The 25,958-nt window shown below is 41.3% G+C and overlaps 1 protein-coding gene across 2 annotated transcripts in view; it reads right to left on the minus strand.

Moving 5' to 3' along the window:
- Nucleotides 1-23,017, minus strand: part of rap1aa (RAP1A, member of RAS oncogene family a) — a 140,999-nt gene extending 117,982 nt beyond the window's left edge. Inside the window, exon 1 of one of the 2 annotated variants that reach the window (XM_072563892.1) lies at nt 22,890-23,017. The gene's annotated coding sequence lies outside the window, so the exon portion shown is untranslated. The remainder of the gene's footprint in view (nt 1-22,889) is intronic. The other variant, XM_072563893.1, reaches the window with a different exon arrangement.
- Between the last annotated feature and the right edge of the window lie 2,941 nt (nt 23,018-25,958).

Here is a 25,958-nt window from a genome sequence, read left to right on the forward strand (position 1 = left end):
ATATTTAACCATAAAAATCTCAGGAGTCACTGAAAGAAAGGCAAAAGGCCTACAGGATGTGGTTTATTTAGACATTCAGAAGGCTTGACAAAGTCTCAAGAGATTAATCTGTAAAACTAAAACACGTAGGATTGAGAGTAGTATATCAAGATGGATATAAAATTGGTTACAAGACAGGAAACTAGTTTGAATAAGTGGGTCTTTCTGAATGATAGGCTGTAACTAGTGGAATATTGCAGGGATCAGTACTGGAACCCTGGCTATTCAGTGTTAATAATTTAGAGGAGGGAACTAAATTAAAATGACAAAACTTAATGGAAGCATGAGCTGCGAGGAAGATGTTGCAATGTGATCTAAACAGGCTGAGTGGCAAAACAGTATCATGTGGATAAATGACATTATCCACTTGGGTAGCACAAATAGGAAGGCAGATTACTTGAATGACTAAATTGAGAGGGGGCAACGTTCAATGACACCTGGGAGTATTGTGCACCAGTTACAGAAAATAAACACAAGTGCAGCAAATAATAAAGGCGGCAAGCCATTCCACTGGCCTCCATATAGAGAGGATTCAAGTACATGGATGTCTTGTTGCAATTATACCTTAGTGCAATTCATGTGGATTGTGCAGTTTTAGTCTCCTTTTGAGGGAATGCAATAAAAGGAAACTGATTTTTGGGGTGGCAGGACGGAGAGCAGAGAGCATATTAAGATAGTATTCACTGGAGTTTAGAAGAATGGGTGATCACCGACCTATGAACTTTTAACAGAACCAGAGAGGTTAGATGCACGATAGATGCTTCATTGGTGGGAGAGTCCAGAACCAGGTGGTCATAATTTAAACATAAAGGGGTAAGATGGAGATGAGAAGTTTCTTCACCCAGAGGGTGAGGAGCCTGTGGTAGTCACTACCACACAAAATGGTTGAGGCCAAAACTTTTTTCCTGAGCTAGATGTAGCCATTTGGCCAAGGGATCATAGGATATGGAGACAGGAGGGGAAGACGACAGCAGGATTAGAGTGTTGAGCTCATTGATCAGTATGATCATACAGAATGGCAGAGCAGGCCCAAGGGGTCAAAAGGCCTACTGCTGTCTGATTGTGCATGCTTCTATTTATGGAGATAATCTAATCCATGGATTAGATTAAATCCACCTAGCCATCTACATGTGACATTCAATGACATCATCAAGTCACAAACTCATTTTAAAAAAATCTCGGGGTAACCTTTGACCAGAAACGGAACTGGAACATTCAAATGTAATGGCTACAAGAGATGGTCAGAGTGGGATTCTTCAAGTCTATAGCTCACCACCTGAATCCTGTCTTCATCTACAAAACTTAAGTTAGGTGTGTGATGAAATAATCTCTACTTGCCTGGATGAACAACTCCAACACAAGATGCTCAACACCAACATAGACAAATGAAACCATTTAATTGACATCTCATCCAAGTGGCAGTATTGTAGCATATTTCAAAGCCTCCTTTGACTGCACCTTCCAAACAGAATCACTAACCCCAGACCTCTAACCACCAAGGTAGTCAAGGCTATCAGATACACTGGAGTATATGAACCTCAACCAGTGTTAGCAGCATCTAGCATATTTAATTGGTTTCCAGCAATGAGCTACCAATGAATAGGATCCAAGCAACAAGTCAATTAATGACAAGCTGTTAAGATTGGCAAAAGGCAGGCCAAAAGGAGATCATTTTCATTATGCCCAATCTTTTTAGGCCCAACAATTGCTGTAACAAAATCTTGCATGTAATGTCTTTTGCATTTTGGAAGTAAACAGTACTAGCATAACTAATCAGCGCATATGCAAGCTACTGGGATTTGCTTTGTAGCCTGTTTATAAATACCAATTATAGCATTGGAGAAATGATACAGCGCAGAGTTAGGCAAATCTAACCACAAGCTTAGTGGACTCATTCACCATTCCTACCTAGATGCATCTGCATGATTTGGCAAATGCTCTTCTGAAGATCAGAAGAAACTACAGTCAGGAACACATCCACATCATGCAAACCAACCTTCCACAAGTTCACTTTATCTATACTTCTTCCTGCCTCAGGAATGCAACAAAGAACCCTCTCACCCAGTTATACTTTTCCATCATGCAGAAAATATAAAATTTGAATATATGAATAGATTTAAGGACAGCTGCTTCCCCAGTTAATACTTTTGAACACCTCTAATTCTGATCTCTGCACCTGTAAACTGTATTATGCACTGTTCTATTATCCTGATATAGTTTGTATGGTATAATTGCTTGTATAGCATGATATCTCAGGACATGACAATTACTTATGGACAGCACAGCTGCCTCAGCATCAGGGTCCCAGGTTTGAATTCAGCCTTTGGCTGGATGGAGTTTGCACATTTTCCCAGTGTCTGGGTGGGCTTCCTCCCACAATCCAAAGATGTGCAGGTCAGGTGAACTGGCTATGCTAAATTGCCCATAGGGTTGGGTGCATTAGTAAGAGGGAAATAGATCTGGGTGGGGTGCTCTTCAGGAGGGTCAGTGGGGACTGGTTGGGCCGAAGGGCCTGTTTCCACACTATAGGGAATCAACTAAATCACCATGAGTCATCTCATGCTAATATATTAGATACCAGGTAGAACCACAACACACACCCAGCAACTCAAAACAACAAATGTGGCTCTTCAATACAGCTGAAACACTGCTTTAAAACATTCCAGGTGCAGCCAATGGAAAGCATGTAGCTGTTGCTGAAGGCTCTTGTGGTGCAGTGGTAGTGTCTCTGCTTGTGCTTTTGCCAGAAATGTCAATTTTGAAGGATTCCTGATGAAGGGCTTTTGCCCAAAACGTCAATTTCGAAGCTCCTTGGATGCTGCCTGAACTGCTGTGCTCTTCCAGCACCACTAATCCAGAATCTGGTTTCTAGCATCTGCAGTCATTGTTTTTACCTTTCTGAGCTAGGAGGCCTGGGCTCAAGTTCCACTTATATCTCTGAACACAGATTAGAAAATACCTGCAGGAGCTGATGACTAGATTTTAGTAATCTGAAGCCCCTTGAAAATATTGTGCAGCAGAATACCTGCAATTGCACTAAGCAATTGTACAAGGGGAAAATCTTTCATCACTTAAAATTTCCAAAAATCTTAGTATTTCTAAAACATCTGACTAATTCAAATGCTACATTGATCAAGGATTTGAAAACCTAAGACAGAGCTTTGAGATTTTAGTTGGAAGCGCACAAAACACTTATGAGACAACCATACTTTTCTGGATCTACTGAGGTATTACCTTGTACAAATAGGTTTTGTGTCTTCCAGCTAAAAGAAATTTTGCAGGAATAACTTTCCAATAAAGCTTGGATATTATTGACACAGTTACTACACAATACTTGCAGAAAGTTTCAGCTGTGAAGCACTCCCTAGTACGCGAAAGATATCCAAACACAGCTTCTCTTTTCTAATGCTATTCAAGTTACTGCAGCTCAAGTTAGCAAGTTAATACATACTTCTACTTAACTCCTGCCCCCATCCCCAGAAAGATTACCTATTGCTTCCAAGTGATGGAAGTTAAATTTAGTGAACAGAAAATACAAACTATATTACAAGCAATCCTTCAGTACACACCATGCAAACACAAGTGGATTGAATGCATGGCCAGGAGTTGGGCTGAAGCAAAGCTTCAGGGTAAATTCCAATAGGGAAGCTTTTCAAGAAAGTTGCATTGCTGTTCTAGTCACATCACACTGCTGGCATAGCCTAGAAATCTGCGCTCATAATACAGCATTATAGAAAATTGAGCATTATATGAAAGGTTTGTGTGTACCCCTGGGATTGGTTTCAGTCAGTATTGATATTGCCTATGGCACTGCTGTCAACAAGTGATAACATTTTTCCTACTGCCTTACTACTAGAAATTCAATTGATGTGGGTTATCTTGTAAGCAGAAGATTTCATAAATATGCTATTGGCCTATTAATAAAGTCAGGAACATATGCAAGCCTATGATGGATAAGGAAATGATGCACTTGTATCACTTCAGTGGAAGAGGATAACATTAGTGGTACAAGAGAACCCAAAAATAGTCACCGGGAGGGACCCTGCGGATCTACATAAGGAAATGACAATAGAGGAAATAATGGAAGGCTGTCCTTCAAAGCTGGAAGGTTTCCAATTTAGGATATTAAAAGTAACAAGATGATACTTTTAAAGTCTAGCTTTCTAAAATTCACTAGATTTAGGAACCTCACCCTTGAATTAAGAATTTGTATATGTCACTATCTTTTAGGGAGAAAGGCAGGAGAAAATCAAGTATTGAATTAACTGCAGAGAAACTACTGGAATCTCCAAAAACAGAAACTGGATTCAGTGAATCAAAGAGAAATAGCATGGATTTGTGAAGGGCTGTAAATAGGCCGACTACTTAATGAACGATTCTTTTGAGCTAGTCACAAGCATGGAGGGAATGTGGAAGTATTTTATAAAATGTTGTATAAATGAACTTCCAGAGAAATGATTACACACAATTAGTAACATTAAAGAAAGGTGCACAGAACTGGAACTCTTACTTTCACTATTACCAACTCAAATAATCAAAACAAAGAGAGATAGATAGAACAGTACAGCACAGCACAGAACAGGCCCTTCAGCCCACGATGTTGTGCTGACCATGGATCCTCATGCAAGATAAACCTAATGTACAAACCCTCAAATTTCTGTGACCATACGCATATCCAGCAGTCTCAAATACCCCCAAATCACCTCGCTTCATGCTTTCAACAACTGTGTAAAGAACCCGCTTCTGACATCCCCTCTATACTTTCCGCCAAACAATTTAAAACTATGACCCCCTCATGTTAACAATTTCTGCCCTGGGAAAAAGTCTCTGGCTATCAACTCTATCTACGCCTCTCATTATCTTTTTAATCAAGTTTTTTCCACGATCAGAGATGCAACAGGTGATGCTCTGAAGGATGTGAAGGTTTCAGCTTGAAGTTAAAAAAGATAAAATGAAGGAATTATATCCAAATGTAAAGACAACCGTATAAAAAAGGTAAAACTGAAATCAAACTAGGTATATCATTTGGCTGTGTTTATTTACAGCCATAAAATCATAACTCTTAAATAAAAGGTGCAAGAGCAGATGTAAGCCATTTCAGACCATCAGACAGAAGTGGGTACTGCAGATGCTGGAGATCAGTCAAGATTACAGTGGTGCTGGAAAAACCCCAGTCAGGCAGCAAAGGAGCAGAGAAAACAGAAAACAATATTTTGGGCAAGAGCCCTTCATCAGGGATTTCAGACCATCAGTTTACAGAACAAAATAAGATGGAGGAAGAGGCCATCAACTACAGATGGAAGGCCATTAGATATGTACAAGATAAGGAACCAGAAATAGGCCACTCAGCCTGTTAACAAAGGAGATCACTCATTTCCACTTACCTGGCTGTCCCACAACGCTCTTTTTTCCATGAATAAGGAAATAGAGGTCTTTAAATATACTTAACTAACCAGCCTCTACAGAGAATTCCAGACTCTCCCTCAAATAATTTAAAATAAAAACGGTCTTAAGTGGGCAACCCCATTCAAAAATTATATACTCTGGTCTTGGACTCTCCCACAAGGAAGAAACAACTTTTTTTGCATCTGGCATTAAGGTCATGACTGATCTGAATTGTATATTTCCATCTACCCCTAATAACCTTAAATTATTTTACCAAAAGCATATCCAGATCGTCTTAATAAACCCTCTCCACCATTTGAGTGTTAGAGTTTCAAACAAAACAATCCCTCACAACTCGTGGAAAGTTGAGTTTATTTTTGGGGGGGGGGGGGGGGGCTGCTGGAAAACACTGCAGGTCAGGCAGCATTGAAGAGCAGGAGAATCAGTGCTTTTGCACAAAACACTTCCTGATTAAGGGCTTTTGCCCAAAACATTGCCTCTCCAGTCCTTGGATGGCATCTGACCTGTGCTTTTCCAACACCCCACAACTCTAATCTCCAGCATCTGCAGTCGTCCCTCTCGTCCAGTGGAAAGAAGCCCAATCCCATTTAAACTCTCAATATATCAGCATAAATCTCAAATGAATTGATATTAGCACAAGAGGAGAACAAGACTTTTTTTTAAAAAAGTTTTACAAATCCAATTATTCGCCCATAAAAAAATACAAAACCTTTCAATCACATTCTAAGTGAGACAAATGAGTGAGGTGATAATAGGACAAGATGACAGGAAGCAATTTAAAGTGATATACTGAAAAAAAATGGTCAGATCTAAACCCAATACTAGTAAAATCATTGAGACTAATGCTCAGGAGGTTCAAGCTGCTACCCATCCTTAAAGTAAAAACCACCCTTAATTACTGCAAGGTTTAGGGTACTTTCACCAACCAGCACTGATAAGCTTTCTTCCACAGAAAGCTTGGAGACATTAAAAATGGAGGTTGGAAAGGGAAGACAAGAGAGGATACAATACACCAGAAATTCAACTAAAGAACATAGAGTCAGAGTCACAGCCTGGAAACAAACCCTTCGGTCCAACTCATCCAGATACTCTAATCGGACCAAGTCCTACTTGCCAGCATTTCCTCCAAATATCCCTCCAAACCCTTCCTATTCATATACCCATCTATATGCCTTTTAAAAATGTTCAACTGCACTTATCTCTACCACTTCCTCTGACCGCTCACTCCATACACACACCACCATTGTGATAAAGCAACCCCTCAGGTCCTTTTTGTATCTTTCTCCACTCACTTTAAACCTATGCCCTCTAGTTTTGGACTCCACCACTCTAGGAAGAGAGAGTTTAGCTTTTCACCCTATGCCCCTCATGATTTTACAAACCTCTCAGCCTCCCATGCTCCAGGGAGGACAGTCCCAGCCTCTCCCTGTAACTCAAACCCTACAGTCATTTCTTTATATAGAAGTCTTCCATCAGTAACAATCATGACAATTCCATATACAAAATGAACTGTTACATTTACTGCCTTCCCCACATATCGGGTATTATCTCATCTGGTAACAGAAGGCTTCGTGAGATTCCAAGGTATTCACAATTTACAGCTTTACATCTGAAAAATTAAAACTCATTGCCACCCATTATCTACAGCATCCCACTACACAAAGTTAGAACAAAGTTACTGTTTCTAAAACACTGCATTCCTTCAAAGCCAGATGGAAATTAAAATTGCTATCTCAGATTCAGAATTTTACAACATTTTACAGAGGAGATAAATTTGTTAATACTGCAAAATTGATACAACTTTAACACATTTTCCAGAGGGCAGATAATTAAGTTGCCAATTCCCATTTTTTATTGTAATCAGTGTCCAAGATGCTATTTAGGTCCAATTACAGTGTATATTTGGTTTTATTTTGGAAAACGCTTGGAAAGCTTGATAAACTTACTGTCAGAAGTTTTGCATTTAATGCACACAACCAATACTTCAGCATTTTCAACATGGTTCCTGTCAATTTGATAGAATTCATGGTACAGAACCCAACTTTCTGACAGTTTCGGGCTTCAAAACAACTTCAGGAAGTTACAGAAGCAATCCCTCACTGTAATCATTAGTGAAAGCGGGCATAATTTATTATGATTCCTCCATGCCCAGATACAGTTATTGAAAAAAAGAGGTGCATTCTAGTAGCTGCGAATCCCTTCTTAGAGTTTGTAATAAATGCGATTTAGGTTTTCTCAGTTTAGCTACTTTACAGATGACCCATTCTTAACTTCTTGCAAAATATAATCACAAGCCAGGAATGATACCAAACAAAATGGCAAACAGTTAGAGCTAAACCTACTCCCATCAAATAATGCTACTAGTAACATGGATCAGCCAAGAGGTAGGCCATATTACTTTAAGTACCATTTACTCTAAATGCGCATTTTTATTGATGGCTGAACAACAAAAAAAAAATCAACCCAAGATGCAGGTTCTGCCACAAAAAGGTGTCACATAGGAAGTGTTTATCTGACATTGCTGGTTTTAGTGTTAACATTTGTTGCTATGCCATGGATGACGATTGCATACATGATGATTTGGCTTACCAAAGTCACTATTCAATTATTGGTTCACATCTCCCAATTACAAATGTAAGTTCTTAGGACCTTATGTCACAATTGCAACTTTCGTTGACTTTATCAGCCTACAACCCTTCAACGTTACACAGCACAGAACACACCCGCAGTCCAACCAGTCTAAAACTCAAAAACAGTGAAGTATTTGGTCTTTTTTCTGTAGACGCTGGTATGAAGCTCCCATCTATCCAACCCAAACTTTGATCTGCTATGGAGATGACACCTTTGTCATCACAAAACAGAACAAATTAGGAGGAAAAATATACTATCAATATCCTGACAGGCATAAAATTCACAAGAGGAGAATGACAACAGACTCCAGCCGTAGACATGACAGTTGAACGTACAGTTAAGAGCTTCAAAACAGCTTCTACAGAAAAACATATGGACCAAACATTTAACTTCAGAAGCAATCATCCCAACACCCACAAGTGAAGCTACATCAAGACATTTTAACAAGCTACATCTCACTGCAGCACCCAAGAACTACAAAAAGCAGAAGAAAAATATTCATGCAACTTTTAAGAATGGGTACCCATTAAACACAATCCACCAATTCCTCAGAAACAAACCCAAACAAGCAGACAGTGCAACCAAAAACTATAGCTACATTACCTTATACCAAAGGCATATCAGAAATGACTTCTAGACTACTTAGACCCCTTGGCATCATGACAGCACACAAATCTACCACACACAAACAGCGACTAATGAACCTAAAGGATCCAACAGATACCACCAGTAAAACTAATGTCATTTACAAGGTACCAAGTAAGAACTAAAAAGAAAAACACATCAGACAAACTAGCAGGAAGCTTCCCACCAGGATACACAATCAATTGGCCACCAAAAGATACAACCCATTATCACCAATTGCTACATATACAAAGAACACCACTGACTAGGACAACACATCCTAGCACAGGCAAAACAAAGACATGCATGAGAATTCTTAATTAGACCAAAATCTCAGGTAATTTTGTGCATGTGGGTTCAAGTTCCACTATCTGTCATGGCAGAATCTGAATTCAAAAATCTGGAATTAGAAATCTGATAATGGAGGATAACCACGAAACCATTGAGGACTATCAGGAAAGACTCACCTTGTTCACTAATCACATTTAAGAAAATGGCCATCCCTACCTAGTTTGGCTTACATGTAACATTCTAAACTGCCCTCTGGGAAATAAAGAGCTGAAAATGTGTTGCTAGAAAAGTGCAGGTCAGGCAGCATCCAAGGAGCAGGAGAATCGACATTTCAGGCATGAGCCCTTCTTCAGAAAAGGCTCATGCGCGAAACGTCAATTCTCCTGCTCCTTGGATGCTGCTTGACCTGCTGTGCTTTTCCAGCAGGATTTTCTCAGCTCTGATCTCTAGCATCTGCAGTCCTCACTTCCTCTGGGAAATAAACACAGTCCTACCCAGAAACACTCAGATCTCAAACTAATTTTTAAAAAGTCAAACACCAAGGTATGTGTACCAGCTCTACCCTTGTTCTGTTCATCTGTTTGTTCTTTCCAGTGATTCCACACCTGCCATTTGACCCCAACTCCGAAAAGTAGTGTCATTGAGGAATATTTAAACATTGGTTGAAACCTCACTAGTCAATTACTATGCCATCTCAGAACAACATTTCCCGTGAGTTCCACCTCCTGACTCATGGTATTGCTTCGCCCACTGATGGGTTACAACCGAAACCAAACCCCTTCTTCCTAGATCTGCAGATGACAAGCTTCAACTATCTTGGCTCTCAATCTGTATTCCCAATATTCCTGATCAAGTGCCATGAGTGAATTGGTTCAGATTAATGGATGGATTGGGAAATAACATCTTACCATACTTTCCTCAAATGTTTCATTTTTACACTAACACATTTCTATACACAATTAAAGTTTTTGTACAGCACTTCACAATGCTGCTTTGTCAGTGTGTTTTTGGTTCAAGCAATAAAATAGGGTATTATTGCCAGAATTCAGGAAGCCTTGGTTTAGGATATCCTGGAATTTTAAAAGATTCAACACAAACTCTTGACGCAATATAACACTTGTGTTTAGTATATTCTGCGGTGGCCCACATTTTCTTCAATTTAAACATAGTAGTAACTTACTTTCCTTTTCCACTCCCACAATGTACTTTCCTAAAAAATGGTCATACAAAACAATGGTCAAATCACCCCTGCAGAAAAATTAAAATTGTTAATTTTCTGTACCATTATCCATCTTAAAGTGCAGAACTAATCTTTTGTAAAAAAAAAGTAATTTCCCTTTCCAATCAGCAATAGCACCTGATCTCTCCCAAGTTTGATACATGAAGAATGCCTGTACTGCATCACCTAACACAACAGTTTTCTCTACAATGAAAAAGAAGTCTTCATTTCAATTTAATTCTGCAATATAGGTGAGTGCATGTGGGCAAAAGGCAACTAAGACCAACCTGCCTGAACATGTAGTCTTCGCTTTAACCAGTTTTCAACTACAAAAACAAAGTTTAATACAAACGCAAATCTGCATCATGTGGTTACTTCCCATGAGGTAACAGAAGGAAGATAAATTCTCCTTTACTCAAAGGCCATTACAAATCTAGTCTTCATTTAAAAACAGTAGATTAGATTAGATTACAGCGTGGAAACAGGCCCTTCGGCCCAACAAGTCCACTCCGACCCGCCGAAGCGCAACCCACCCATGCCCCTACATTTACCCCTTCGCCTAACACTATGGGCAATTTAGCATGGCCAATTCACCTGACCTGCACATCTTTGGACTGTGGGAGGAAACCCACGCAGACATGGGGAGAACGTGCAAACTCCACACAGTCAGTCGCCTGAGGCGGGAATTGAAGCCGGTCTCAGGCGCTGTGAGGCAGCAGTGCTAACCAATGCCACCGTGCCGCCCACAACACCAATAAGATGGAGGCAGCCAATGTGATACCTTCAAATGGAATTGAACAAAGACAAATGAAGAACAACATTAGCACAAAGTACTGCACATTCAAATAACACAACTCTGAATGACACTGAATCAAAAGTGATTTGCAGAAAGAATTTAAAACATATGTCAGTATCATACAAGATAGCACTTAAGGTCAAACTGTATTGCTATATCAGTTGAAACATTGAAGAAAAAATTTGCTGGGAGCAAAGAATGATCGGGGCAAACATTTAAATGGATAGTGCAAATAAAAGATGATGAGGATGACTCTCTTGGAAAATAATTTATTTATGACCATGGAAAGGAGAAAACTTGGCTCTTCAGGACATGGGGTTGTTCTTACAGGGGTGGATACTGAGATACTAAATGGTATATATATAAATTGGGAGCATTTCATGTGTTTCATCAAATTAATAAGACGACAAACAGTGGTTTAAGGAATGTCTTGAATTACCAGGAAATTCTTCTACTGGTAAATAATGATTACTGGTACAAAAGAAAACATCATAGCTGTCCAGGATCTAGTTAGAAATCCAAAGGAGATATGATCTATGAAAGTTACTGCTAGCTTTTCTATTTGTACTGAATGAATTAGCATGAATAAGAAATGCCAATGAAATACTTAAAGGGATAGGTTTATCGCTCCTGGGTTTCTTCCCTCCTTTCTTGCGGAGAAGAACTCATCAGCTTACACTTATATGGACATCCTGTTCGCACCAAATTCTTAATACATGGATCGAAGCAGTGAATGTCAACATGGGGGTTTCTCAGCAGCAGACTGCGATGACACCAACTCTCACCATATCCCTAGACATCCCCACCAGACTTAGATGGTGTCAACTGTCAAGAAGCTCGACATTATGCAGGAACCATCTTGATTGTGCCCCTGCTAGAATCCAAAACATTCACTGCTTCTGTCTCTGTACCACAGTGCCAACAGTGGGTCACATTATTTGAGCCTTGCGAGCAATTTGAGTAATACAGGAAAGATGAGAGGTGGAATAAAGTGTGGGATAGGGCGGACTGAGTGGGTCTGGGTAGGATGCTCTTTGGAGGGCCAGTGGGCCAAATGGTCTCTATCTGCACTGTGGGGATTCTATGAACAACATGAAGGTCATAATGGAACAATGGTCATTTTTCAGCTTAGGGAGGCTTGCAAATTAAAATGTATGCTCATGTAAAGACTGAACTCCTGAGGACAAAAAAAAACACATTCCTAGAGCTTACCATCTACAGCCACCTTAAACTGAGGGGAAAAAAAAAATGTAGAAAAGGTGATGTAATGCCAAATTTTTGACTGAATCCACCCACCCACAGCTAAGTTCCTGGAAACAGAAAAAAACAAATTGATGAACTAACTAGAAGCCTCCGAAATTGTGTTAAATCAGATGTCAAAGTAGAACCTGGTTTGTCTCAAGGTCCTGGAACTCCAGTGAGCCCAATAGAAAACTAGGCAAAGAACGTCAGCTTCCAGTCTTTGGCTAGACTAACATGTCAACTTTTTAAAATCCCAAACATGAGCAAAATAGCACAAACAAGTTCTTTAAAGACAATTTAAAGTATTAGTGCTTTGGATTGCAGATTAAATTGGATATTTAACACTTCAGCACATTAAATATATGACACTTGAAGTATTCTAAAAAATTCATTCTCCCACATAATTTTCTTGGGCAGGATAGAAGCTGACCATTCTAGAATAGCCCAGAGGATCCAAAGACCCACCAAATTCAGAATTTCAACAAAATCACAATCAAGCCAAGTAGTGGAGTTTCACTCTCCCGCATTACACAAATGCGGCTGCAGTGCTACAAGAGGGCAAGTGGCCAACTAGTAAAAGCTAGCAAGCTAGATCACAAAGCAATAATTTTGATTCCATAGTAACCAAGGTAAAAGGGTGAACCCATGTTCTTTTCAGGGAAAAGCTCTGGAGAAAATTAAGGATTCCCCCCACCCCCAATGGTGCCAGGCAGCCAAAATCTCCAGATCCAAGAATGGCTCATGTGTGGAGTAAAATTGCTTTTCCGCATTACAAGAGCAACTTGCTACTTGGGAGGAACCTGCTAATCAAGATGGCAACTTGTCCATCAAACAACATCATGCTTTGAATTCAAACAATAGGGGAAAAACAGAAGTATAGAGAAAAGGAACAAATTCTGTACTCTGGATCAGATCAGATTGAACATCCTGCCTCATGTCTAAAGATCTGAGTTGAGAACTGAACTATTCAAACCAGAGGGTGGCCTACAGCAGAGATTCACAGGCTTGAGTAAATGTTATCCTTGAATCGAAGGATAGCCAATATTTGCCACAATCCCAACTGTTTACTAAACCATTAAAATTATAACCAAAAATCAGTCACATGGAAGAGTAAACATGCACACCATATTGGTGCCAGTCTGTTGCAAAAAGCTACAGGAAGGACAAACATCATTTCCTTTAGCTCATTTCAAGTCCTCCAATTACAAAATAATGAAGTTGCCCCATATTAAGAAACAAAAATAAAAACTGATTCAAACTATAGGCCTATGCAACTAGAATGCAGGAATGTCAAGCTCCAAGTCAACAGTAATCAGACAAAAATATTTAAGCGACTCAGGAGTATTTTATTGTCCATCCTTAGTTGGCCTTCAAAAGGTAGCGATAAGCTCCCTTCTTGGATCGCTGCAGTCCACATGCTGCAGGTAGACCCACACTGCTGTAAGGGAGAGAATTCAAAGATCTTGATCCAGCAACACAGAAGGAATGGCAGGATATTTCCAGATCAGGATGGTAACTGGCTTGGAGTGAAACTTGAAGGGGTGGTGTTCCTATGTATGAGAGGAGACCCCTCAGATAAAAAAAGGTGAGGTGTTGGTTGGAGGAAGCAGAGGATCAATTCTGGTGCAGTCTAGAATCGGCTGATTTTGGACTGTTTGAACATGTCCCAAGGTACCTTGGACGAGTATGCCATCACCATAGACTTTAGCAGCAAGTGTGCGGAGGACTGCATACCAAGGAAGTCAATCCAGGTGTTCCCAACAGGAAACCCGGGATGAATCAGGACATACAGAATCTGCTAAAGCCAGGTGAGGGGCCTTTAGATCAGGAGACTCACTCAAAAAAAGGAACCCAAGTATGACCTTTGCAGAGCTATTAAGACAGCCAAGGACCAATACCTAGCCAAACTAGAGACCCAAATAGACACCCGGCGACGATGGCGAGGACTGAATGACAACACCGGTTCTAAAAAAAAGACGTACAAGATGGCAGACGATGACACAGCCCTCCCAGATCATTTCAATGCCTTCTATGTTCACCAAGCAGAACTTTGGCAGAGAGTAACACCTATTCTGACAAGTCCTGACAAACCTAGCCCAACAGTCACTGCAGAGGTCAGATCAGTTTTCCTTCCTGTGAATTCAAGGAAAGCAGTGGGACCAGACAGAGTACCAGACCGTGCACTCAGCACGCACAGATCAACTGGTAGAGGTCTTCTCGGACATTTTTAACTTCTCCCTGCAGCAGGCCACTGTACCTGCCTGTTTCAGGAGGGCCAACATCATCCCTGTGCCTAAGAAGGCTCATGCAGCATGTCTCCAGGACCACCGCCCAGTAGCCCTAACCTCGGTGGTCATGATGATTAATCAACTCCAACCTCCGTTACTCTTGACTAACTCCACTTTGCCTATTGGATCAACAGATCCACGTCAATGCTGTATCACTTTCCCTTCACTCCACCCTAGAACATCTTGACACCAAGAACAGCTACGTAAGAATCCTACTCATCGAAGGCTGAACTGTAGTCAACACTATCTCCTCGAAACTGATTACTAAACTGAGTAATCTCAGACTATGCCCCAATCTCTGCAACTGGATCCTCACTTTCCTGACCCACAGGCCTTAGGTGATGATTGGGGACAATATTTCATTCACACTAACAACAGTGGAGCCCCCAGGGGTGCACACAGCCTCCTACTGTACTCACTGTATACCCATGACTACATCACCAAATGCCAGTCTAATGCCATTTAGAAGTTTGCTAATGACATCACCAGTCAGTCAAATCTCAGATGGCGACGAAAGATTACAGACAGAGGTGGAAGACCTGAAAAAAATGGTGCACTGAGAACAACCTAGCTCAATGCCAACAAAATCAAGGACTCATTGACTTTCGGCAGGATGTTACTCATGTCCCCCTACACACTAACAGGACAGTGGTGGAATAAGTGGACAGTATCATCCACTGCACATTGGGAGTGGTCATCTACAACAAACTTTCTTGGACTCTTCATATGGACACACTGGTTACAAAGGCCCAACAACATCTCTTCTTCCTCAAGCAGCTGAGAAAATTTGGCATGACCGTAAATACCATTGCTAACTTTTATAGGTACACCAGAGAGCACGTTGCCTGGATGTATCACTCTGGTATAGTAACTGTACCATTCAGGACCAGAGACAGTTAGAGAGTGGTAACTTGTCCTGGACAATAAACTAAGGCCAACCTCCCATCTATAGAATCAGTCTACCAGACCCACTATCAAGGAAAGGCCGCCAGCGTTCTCAAAGATCCATCCCACCCTGGTAATGCTTTTCTACAACCTCGGTGAGAAGGTACAGAAACCTGAACACGCACCAGCCAGTTTCGAAACAGTTTCTGCCCTACCATTGTTAGAATATAATTGGACTCTCTTCGCATTCGCCTGTACCTGTGTTTTTGCTTTGCCGCCATTTAGCTTATACACTGACCCTTCTGCAGGTGACATGGTGGCTCGGTGGTTAGCACTGCTGCCTCACAGCACCAAGGTCCCAGGTTCTATTCCAGCCTCAGGTGACTGTGTGGAGTTTGCACATTCTCCTGGTGTCTGTCTGGGTTTCCTCCCACAGTCCAAAGATGTGCGGATCAGGTGAGCTGTCCATGCTAAATTGTCCATAGTGTTAGGTGCATTAGTCAGAGGGAAATGGGACTGGGTGGTTTACTGAGGGTCGGTGTGGACTGGTTGAGCCGAAGGGCCTGTTTCCACAACGTAGGGAATCTAATCGAGTCTATATATCTATACTAAACTATGTGATCTGCCTGTACTGCTTGGAAGACAAAGCTTTTCACTGTGCCTCAGTACATGTGAGGAATTCAATCTCTGTTGCCCTTGTCCTTCAAGTTGGGTTCATGGGTTTGGAAGGTGCTAGCTGAGGATTTCTGGTGAATATTTGTAGATGGTATACATTGCAGCTATTGAGGGACGGTGTGGGTGATGAGTGTTTGCAGACACTATGCCAATCAAGCAGGCTTAATCCAGATAGTATGAAACCTCTTCCATGTTGTCAGAACTGCACTAATCCAGAAAAGTGCAGTGTGCCTCATCACACTTCTAAAGTGAGCCTTTGGATGGCAGGCAGGCAGGCTTCAGGGAGTCAATCATACAGTGTGGAAACAGACCCTTCAGCTCAACACATCAGCACCAACCAGACATCCCAATGTGAACTAACTCCATTTGCCAGCTTTTGGCCCTGATCACACTAAGCCCTTCCTGTTCACATACCCATCTAGATGTGTTTTAGATGTTAACTTGTGCATGCCTCCACCACTTCTTCTTGCAGATTGTTCCATACACATTAGGATCTTTTGCATGAAAAGTTATCCCTCAGATCCTTAAATCTTTGCCCTTTCACCTTAAATCTATGCCGTCTAGTTCTGGTGAGGCCTCTTCTGGAGTATGGTATTCAATTCAATGGACTGGTTGGACCAAACAGCCCATTTCCATGCTGTATGAAAGCATGAAAGAGTCAGTCATTGGTGAGTTACAAGTGAATTACTCACCACAGTATTCCTAAACTGTGACATTACAGCTAATCTTAATCATCCTACTGACGATAGGTTGAAAATACCTAGAAAAGTATCCTAACAATTCCAATCATGCAACACCTCATCACATCAAAACATCAAAACGTTTTCTATAATTATGTTGCAGCCACAGCCATGCTGCACAAAGCTCTACAAACAGCAATGAGATGAATAGCCAGCTAACTGTGGCACTGGTTGTGAAAAGGATGTCAGAAGATAGCACATCATGTTCAAAGAGCATCACGATCTTTATTGGCCACCTGAACATTAGAGGATCATTGTTTGCAATGAGTTGCACCGCTCAGTAAGGAAAAAACAATTAAGCACTTCCATCAACACTGGAAGCCATAACCTTCAAAGTTAAAATCTTAGGAGCACCTTTGTTTAATATTGGCCTCACAGAAGTGTGGAAGATCCTACCACATTACTGTGAAACATCAGTTTGATTTCCAGCATACCAAAAACTAAGTTTTTTTTAAAAAAATATAAATTTCTCTGAAAAAACACTTGGGAGTTTTAAATTTTAAGGTCATTATAAATATACAAAGACTTTACATATGGTGTGCAAACATTTTGTACAGGAAAGTTACTATTTTGAAAGGGGGTGGAACAATTTTATATACACAGCTGAGCTGAAGAAAGTCTTGATCTAATGTTTCAGCTGTACTGACAAACTTGGAATTCCACTGGTTTTGCATGAAATCCAATGAACACAGCAGAGTCCTCACTTAAGAGTTATTATTCTGAATAGAAGCACACATTGCTGCTGGTGATATTCCAGTTATCAATATGATAATCCTCAAACTGTTCTATAATTAAACACAAAAATGTTTAACATGGAGCTAACCTCAGAATGGCTACAAATTAGATATAGTATGAGCAAAAACAGAGGTGCTGCCTTTGTACACGATGCAGTTTTACATTTATTCCATGTCCTTTATGGCATAGTCCTCAGTAACAGGAATTTATACACAACTCGTCTGCAAAGCGTAAATGCAGTTTAATTGCATGTAATTTAAATGATGTTTGTTATTCTCTCCAGAAGATGGGCTGGAGAATAATCAAAACATGCACCACAAATGAACAAGGGTCAGAGTGTGGTGCTGGAAAAGCACAGCAGTTCAGGCATCATAGGAGCAGGACAGTAGATGTTTTGAACAAAAGCCCTTCATCAAGAATATGGCAGAGAGTCGAAGGGATAGAGAGATAAATGGGGCCTATCCACTCAAATATCAAACATCTGCAGTCTTCACTTTTACCACAAATGAATAACCCTGGCCAAAGTAGCTTCAATAGTCCAATGACTGTCATCAAATTAAGGTCAATGTATTTAAGAATCAGCCTCCAGGAAAGTCTCAGTTTCCTTCTCGCCTTATAAAGTTGGTAAGCAAATTCCATCAGTAGAGGGGGCACCTCCTGAAATTTCACCCAATCCCTGTGAACAGCAGCCATTTATCAGCAGCTTTCATTTTCATAATCAGAACCTCTGCTTTAGCGGGAGAAAAATCACCCCAAATTCCCCTGTCTCCAAATTAACAACATCTTCAGCAAAAGAAAATGGAAAAGATTTTAAAAATAGAAATTCTGGCCTCACTGCTTTTTGCTCAAATTCTCTGCCCCATGTTCTCAGTTATTCAATTTAACACTCCAGCTGAAGACCACTAACCCAAGTCAGTGTTTGAATAAAATCTGGGGCCTTTTGATTATTTCTAACATATCTAAAGGACGTGGAATGTCCTTAAAGCATCAACAACAACGGGAAGTGGAATTCTGCCAAATGTAGCATTAAATAAAATATATTTTGTATGCAGGAACAATTAAACAAGAAGAAATGCAACACTGCTACAAATGCAGTCACTTTTACAAGCCCAGCAGTTTCTCACCTCCACTGGGATTTCAGAAAGATTAAATTGATCTAGACCCAATGTGTTCAGGTTTGCAGACGCTGTACCATGTATTGTACCATTAAATCGGAGGATCTTTTAATGCTCTATATAAAAATAGTTAAAACCTTCCTAAAAACTTCCACTAATTTTTAAATGATTTAGTGGAACTAAAAAGGAACTATGTAAAATCTCCTAAACATTACTTAGCAAGGACAATGCAAGAAAAACATTTGCAGACTGAAGTTACAGTGTAGAATTTGAAAAGGGACAAGAGAACAGAAGAATTGACAGATGATGGCTCTAAGACTAGTGTAGAGGTAGGAAGAGGAATGCACAGGAGACCTAGCTTGGCAGACAAAGGTCACAGGGTTAAAAGGAAGCTGCAGAGATAGACTCAAGAAAAGCTGCAGTGAGATTTGTAAAGCAGGACAAGGACTTTAAATTCAAACACCTGGGGTCCAAACTGGGACAGAGCACACAGATAAAGGGAAAGCAGCATCTTAGAAAAGGGCATTGACAGATCCAGACAAGCTGAAGTGTGTGTATGATCGAGTTCAGAGAAAAGCACAGAAGAAAATTGTCTAATGGTAAGAGATGTGAACAAGAGTTTTGCTGACAATGGGAAAGAATGAGAGATTTTAAAAAAGGTAGAAGATGGTGAAAGCATTGTCAAGGAAAGGATTGGGAAAAACATCAAAGCTTGCACAGGACCTTGCACCAAACAAACAATTACTTTGAGTTGTGTTTCAATTCTAACACTTAAAATGCTTTAATTCCACTTTATATGTCCACAAAGGGTTTTTGGGAAAAGAAAAGTTGGACAAGACAGATGACATACAGCCGTATATTCATTCCAATTTTAAGACTTAAGTTTCATTCCCCTCACACCCTGCCATACATAGTTAACAAGCACAGGAAGTGCGCACTTGTCACAATTAAGACAAACCCGCTGTTAACCACCTCTCAGGTTAGGACCACATCCAACAACTGTCAGTTATGTAATACCAGTATCCACCAACCAGCATATTCCATACTCAATTTGCCAATACAGTAAAAATCATGTATAACAATTCAAGCAAAAGATGTTCGTCTGGCAAGGAGAGAAATTGCTTTTAAAGTACAAATTACAGTCTAACCATACACGCACCCACAGGACAAAGACTTCCCTAGTTTTTAAAAAAATTTTTTCAGATGACGTAGATGTTTCTCTGTGCAGCAACAGCATTCTTCCATTTGAAGAAAAGCTACTGGTTCACAGCAGTGACAAATTTACATATTTAGTTTTTGAGGGGAAGTACCAGAAGTCAGTCCTTGCAGTTCATATCTACTTGTCAGTGCTTGACTGCCTTCTATAAAACCAACCCAGTTTTCTACACCACATTAAAAAGTTTAAGCAAATTGATCTTTTTACACTGGCAACACTGCATTAACTAATGTCATAAAAATTACTACAAGGTGACTTTCCAAGTAAAGAGTTGATACCGGTTAACCTGCACTATATAGGCATTTTGAACCCAAACACATTTGAATCTAACATTTTGCTCAGACCCTTAAAAGGAGACTCTCAAACTTCATTACAAGTTAACAAGGCAGAGATTGTTGAATTCAAATAATATTAAACAATTACAGTAGAGTATCAAGAGTCCTGCATACTACAAGGTAAAATAGACTGACAAAACAATACAAATGAAGATTCAATTGAGAAGCGTTAAATACTACATATCACTAGTACTTCAGCCTAAACATTCATAAAAAAAGCAGAATTAGTCTACTCTGCCAGTTGAGTCTGCTCTGCCATTCGATCATGGTTGATATGCTCCTCACCCCCATTTTCCTGCTTTCTCTCCATATCCTTTCAACCCATTACCAATTAAAAATTTGAAACTCAATTTACTCACTGATCCAGCATCCACCACACTTTGCAGTAGCAAATTCCACAGATTCACAACCCTTTGAGAACTGGTTTCTCAACCAGTAGATTTGCTACCCCTTACCCTAAGGCTATTGCCTCTTGTCTCACAATGCCCCAGAAGAGGAAGCATCCACTTCACATCTATATTATCCACTTTTTATCATTATGAATACCTCAATTTGATCTGCCCTCATTTCTTCTAAATTCCAGAGAGTAAAGGCCTAAACTGGGACACACTTCTATAAGTCCCTTGTACACAAAGACAAAATGTTTAGTCATTTGCCAGATAATGTCCAAGTTCAGGTCCACATGAAAGATTTCACTCACCATAACCCTTACTGAAATCCTACAACATAACCAAGAACTAAAACATGTTTTCTCCCCACTTCTAAAATTCAAAATTTCTACTGTTCACCTCAAGAAGGGAGCATGTTTTACAAAGGACTAAAGAGAAACTTCTATCACAAGGGGATCCTAAAAAACATTACAGAACAAGGAAGGAGAGTCAAGAACCAATCAGCAAACACTTACTATAGGCAAGAGCAACTGTTTATAACAAGCCACACCTTTTAAAGGATCTAATTCTGTAATCTGTTGTGCTGAGCTGTTATAAATGTAATGGGAAATACCAGTAAGAACATCAGCTATAAAATTCTTGCTCCAAATGGTGTGGCTTTCAGAAATCAGAGGGTTGGAAAGATCACAAACCAAGCAGGTACTTGCAAGTTCAAAGTTCATTTCTGATAGATTTCAGTATTTTACTAACTTTGTAGGTGCCATCCATTTCAGACTTTATATTTATCTATGCCCTATCGCCAAGTAGCACAAGTTGAAACCTCCCGTCACATTGACTGGGTAGTTCATAAAATGTGATTATACAGACTTCAAATTTACCGAGGGCACAACTCTCCCTTCATGTAAATAATGGCAAAAGTCTATACATCTCTGGATTCATTTCTGCAGTAATGGTAGTGGTCTGCATTCAAGAGGCCCATTTGATTAACTAATTAGATCAATTAAAACAAGTACTTTAGATACATTGAAAGAATTTAAAAGCAGAATAAAACAGAGCAATAAAACATGTTACCTTTACAAAAACAAAATCAGAAGCAAATACCCTAAAAAAAATCTGAAAAGCAAAAGAACAGAATTGAACCTTGGAAGTAGGTGGATGTAAAGAGTTTTAGTGATTAGTTCTGATGAACAGGGCCTCCTGAACACTAACTCAAGTTCCTCTCTGTCAAATTATTTCCATAATTTGCTGTCTATCATTAACTTCACTAAGCCCGTCAGCCACACTTAAAATAGATTTGCATGCTGCGGCAATTTACACCAGGTTGCTTCGACACCCATGGAGGTTGGATTCCCAGTGGCGAGTGTGCAAGAATCATTTATGCCACTCAGCACTAGAAAGGTGGATCTACAATGGAAAAGAAAACTGGATCAAGTGTACTGCCCAGATGAGAGTTGAATTTGGTGTAAGTGGCCGGGGGGGGGGGGGGGGGGGGGGGGGGGGGGGGGGGAGAGAAGAGCTGGTAACTTTTCAACTGAGCCTAACCAAAACATGCCAGTTTGAAATCAATTTGAATCAAACACCCACCACCGTGCTCAATGTTACTCCACCCAGTGCACAGCTTGGCTTTTTGTTTTACACTAAGGAGACACAGGGAGAAAGTTATACAGGTTCACCATTTGATTATTCAGTTTCTACACTGAAATTGAACAGATTCTGACGCGGGTTTTTAAACTGTTGCTGCCGACCACAACCCACACTCAGGCTGGTGTCAGCCCAGCCACAGCAGGAAGCCCTGGGGCCCTCAGCTCCAGCCTGGGGATGGAGGAGCCTAGCTCCCTGCAGGCCCAGGGCGGGGAGGGGAGGGGAGGCAGCTCGAACAGCCCACACTCGCTATCCAGGGGCTGGGGGGGGGGGGAACGGGGGGACGTGGAGGCTCCGCACTGCTCCCCGCCCTGAGCCGCAAGGGCCTGCGGCTGGGGACGGGCCCGGGCGCCTCGGCGTCTCCGGCAAAGGGCCGCTCCCCTCCCCTCAGCCTCCCCGCTCCCCTCCGTCCCCTCACCCTCACTGTCCCCTTCACCCCCTCCCTCAGTGTCTCCCCGACCCCTCTACCTTCACCATCTCCCCTCCCCCCGCCCCGTCCCTCACCTTCCCCTCCGCCGTTCACTCCCTCACTCCTTCCTCTCGCCTCACTTCCTCTTCACCCTCCCGCCGTTCACTTGTCCCTCACTCCTCTCCGTTCTCCCTCAGTCAGTCACTCACTCACCCTCCGTTCCGTTCCCCCTCTCCCTGTCGGTCTCGGTCTCCCTCCGGGTCTCTCCGCCGCCGCCGCCGCTCCGCCTGAAACCGCTCGAGCTTCTCCCTTCAACGTCACGGGCAGCCTCGCTCTGGCGCCTTAAAAAGGAAACGTCTCTTAAAGGGGCGACGGCCGCGACTGCGGGCCCACCGGCACCGCCCACCCCCCACCCACCCAGCCCCAGAAGGCCAGAGCGCCTCGAAATGCCGAGAACCCCCCCCCCCCAAAAAAGACTGACGCATCACCCCTCCCCCACCACCACCCCAGGTATTGTTGTAATTGTACCAGCCTCCACCACTGAGTTCCAGAATCCCACTATGTCAAATTACTGTAGCACCACCCAAAATACTGACATGGCTCCAACAAATGGCCCCTAAAGTGCAGCGACATCCCAAAATACTACAATACCTCCACTAAATGCACTCATAGCACAGAAGGAGACCATTCAGCCCATTGTGTCTGCACCAATCAAAACATGTTGGGACTAGTTTAGGTTAGGATATCTGGTCAGTATGGATTAGTGGTGCTGGAAGAGCACAGCAGTTCAGGCAGCATCCAAGTACCTTCGAAATCGACATTACAGGCAAAAGCCCTTCATCAGGAATAAAGGTTGAGTATGGACGAATTGGACCGAAGTGTCTGTTTCCATGCTGTACATCTCTATGATTCTATGACTCTATACCTACACTAATCCATTTTCCTGTAAACTATGATCCATACAGTCATAGAGTTGTACAGCACCTTTCAGTCTAACTCATAGCCCCATTTGGCAGCATTTGGCCCATATCCCTCTAAACCCCTCCTATTCATGTGAAAGTACACATGACAATAAACTTCTATAAATATTCATGTGCCCATCCAGATGCCTTTTAAATGTTGTAATTGTACCAGCCTCCACCACTGAGTTCCAGAATTCCGCCACCCACTATGTCAAAAAAATTCTACTCAACTCTCCTCTTAGCCTTTTACCGATTACATCTATGCCCCTTGGTTATTGTCCCAACATCTACATTCCTGTCCCTATGCCCCTGTGCGTTGCCTATGTCCCTGATAATCTTATACACCTCTATCAGGTTCCCTCTCAACCTTTGTTGCTCTGAAGAAAAGCCTTTCCAATCTTTCCTCATAGTTCAGACCCTTTAGCTTAGTCAGCACCTAGTAAATCTTCCCCGTACCCTCACACGTGCAATCACTTCCTTCCTATAATGCGGTAATCAGAACTGCACATAGTACTCCAGCTGCATTTTATGCAGTTCCTTGTTCCTGCATTCAATGCCTCAACAATTGAAGGAAAATAGCCCATATGCCTCTCAGACACCTTATCTACTTGTCCCGATATCTTCAGGGATATGTGAACATGCAAGGCAAGGCTGCTGTGATCTTTAATATTTTCAAGGGTTACTAACCTTGCATTGTTAGCCCTCCCCAAATGCACTAGCTCACACCTTTCCTCATTGAATTTCATTAGCCACTGCTCTGTCCACCTGACCCAGTCCATCAATATCCTCCTGCAGTTTACAACTTTCATCCTCATTGTTTACAATCTTAATAACTTTCATTCACAAACCTCTTGATCATTAATTCAAATCATTAATGTACCCCACAAACAGCAAGGGTCCCAGCACGGAGTCCTTTGGAAGCTCACTGGAAACTGGTTTCCAGTCACAGAAACATCCATGTACCATCACCCTCTACTTCCTGATGCTCAGCCAACTCTCAATCCAATGTGTCACCATGTCTCTGATCCCATGGGCTCTTACATTCTTGACAGGGCTCCTAATAGGGACCTTCTCAAAAGTCTTGCTAAAGTCCATATAGACCGCATCAAATGCATTACCTTCATCAACACTCAGTTATCACCCCAGAAAATTCAATTACGTTTGTCAACAGAACCGTCCCTTAACAGATCCATGCTGACTATTCTTGACTAATCCATGTCTCTCAAAGTGCAGATAAATTCCATCCTTCACAATTCTTTGTAATAACTTCCCCACCACCATGATGAGCGTGAATGGCCTGTAGTCTCCTGGTTTGTCCCTTCCTCCCTTTTCAGTACTGGGACAATATTAGCAGTTCTCCAATCCTCTAGTACCTCACCTGTGGCCAACAAGGATATGAAAATTACTCTCAGGGCCCTGATATCTGTTACCTTTGATCCCTCGACAGCTTAGGATCTGTTTCAAATAGACTTGAGAATGTATCTACCTGCAAAGCTACTAAATGTGTCAGTACTTCCTCTCACTCAATGTTAATTTCTTCTAATACTTCAAAATCCTTCACTCTGATGTCTATACCTGTATCATCCTTTTCCATTGTGAAGAATGATGCAAAGAATTCACCGAAGACTGTGCCCACATCTTCCAAGACCACACTCAGATTACCTCCTCACAATGGACCATACTCTTTACTTACTTTCTGTCCATAAAACCATGAGACATAGGAACAGGAGTAGGCCATTCAGCCCCTCAAGCCTTCACTGCCATTCAATCAGATCATGGCTAATCCAGCATTCGTCACGTCCACTTTCCAATGTTTTCCCCAGAACACTAGATTCTCTTGCTGTTGCTATTTATATATTTTTTTTAAAAGCCCTTTAGATTTTCCTTTATTCTAACTGCCAGTGCTTTCTCATTAACTCTCTTTGCTGTCCTCATTTCCTTTGTAAGAACCCCCCTGCACTTTTTAATATCCTCCAGGTATCCTGCCATATTGAGCCCAGGGCATCTGCTACACGCTTCACTTTTTTTTCATAATCCTAAACTTTATGACTCTTCTTATCCAGGGTTCTCCAGTTTTAGTCCCACACTTTCTCTTTACAAGCTCTGTACTTCTGCTGTTTCCCTCTTGAATATCTTCCACCGCTCTAACAGTTTTCTCTGTAAATGGCTGCTGTCAGTCGACTTGGGTCCAGTTGTATCTTATCTCAGTAAACTTGGCCTTATCCAGTTTATAAGTTTTCTTCTTGATCCATCCTTCTCCTTTTCCAAAAGTATCATACATGTAACTAAGTTATTTCCAAAAGTTCCCCGGGTTGATGAG

This window comes from Chiloscyllium punctatum, chromosome 45 (assembly GCF_047496795.1).
Source record: "Chiloscyllium punctatum isolate Juve2018m chromosome 45, sChiPun1.3, whole genome shotgun sequence".
Taxonomy (NCBI): Eukaryota; Metazoa; Chordata; class Chondrichthyes; order Orectolobiformes; family Hemiscylliidae; genus Chiloscyllium; species Chiloscyllium punctatum.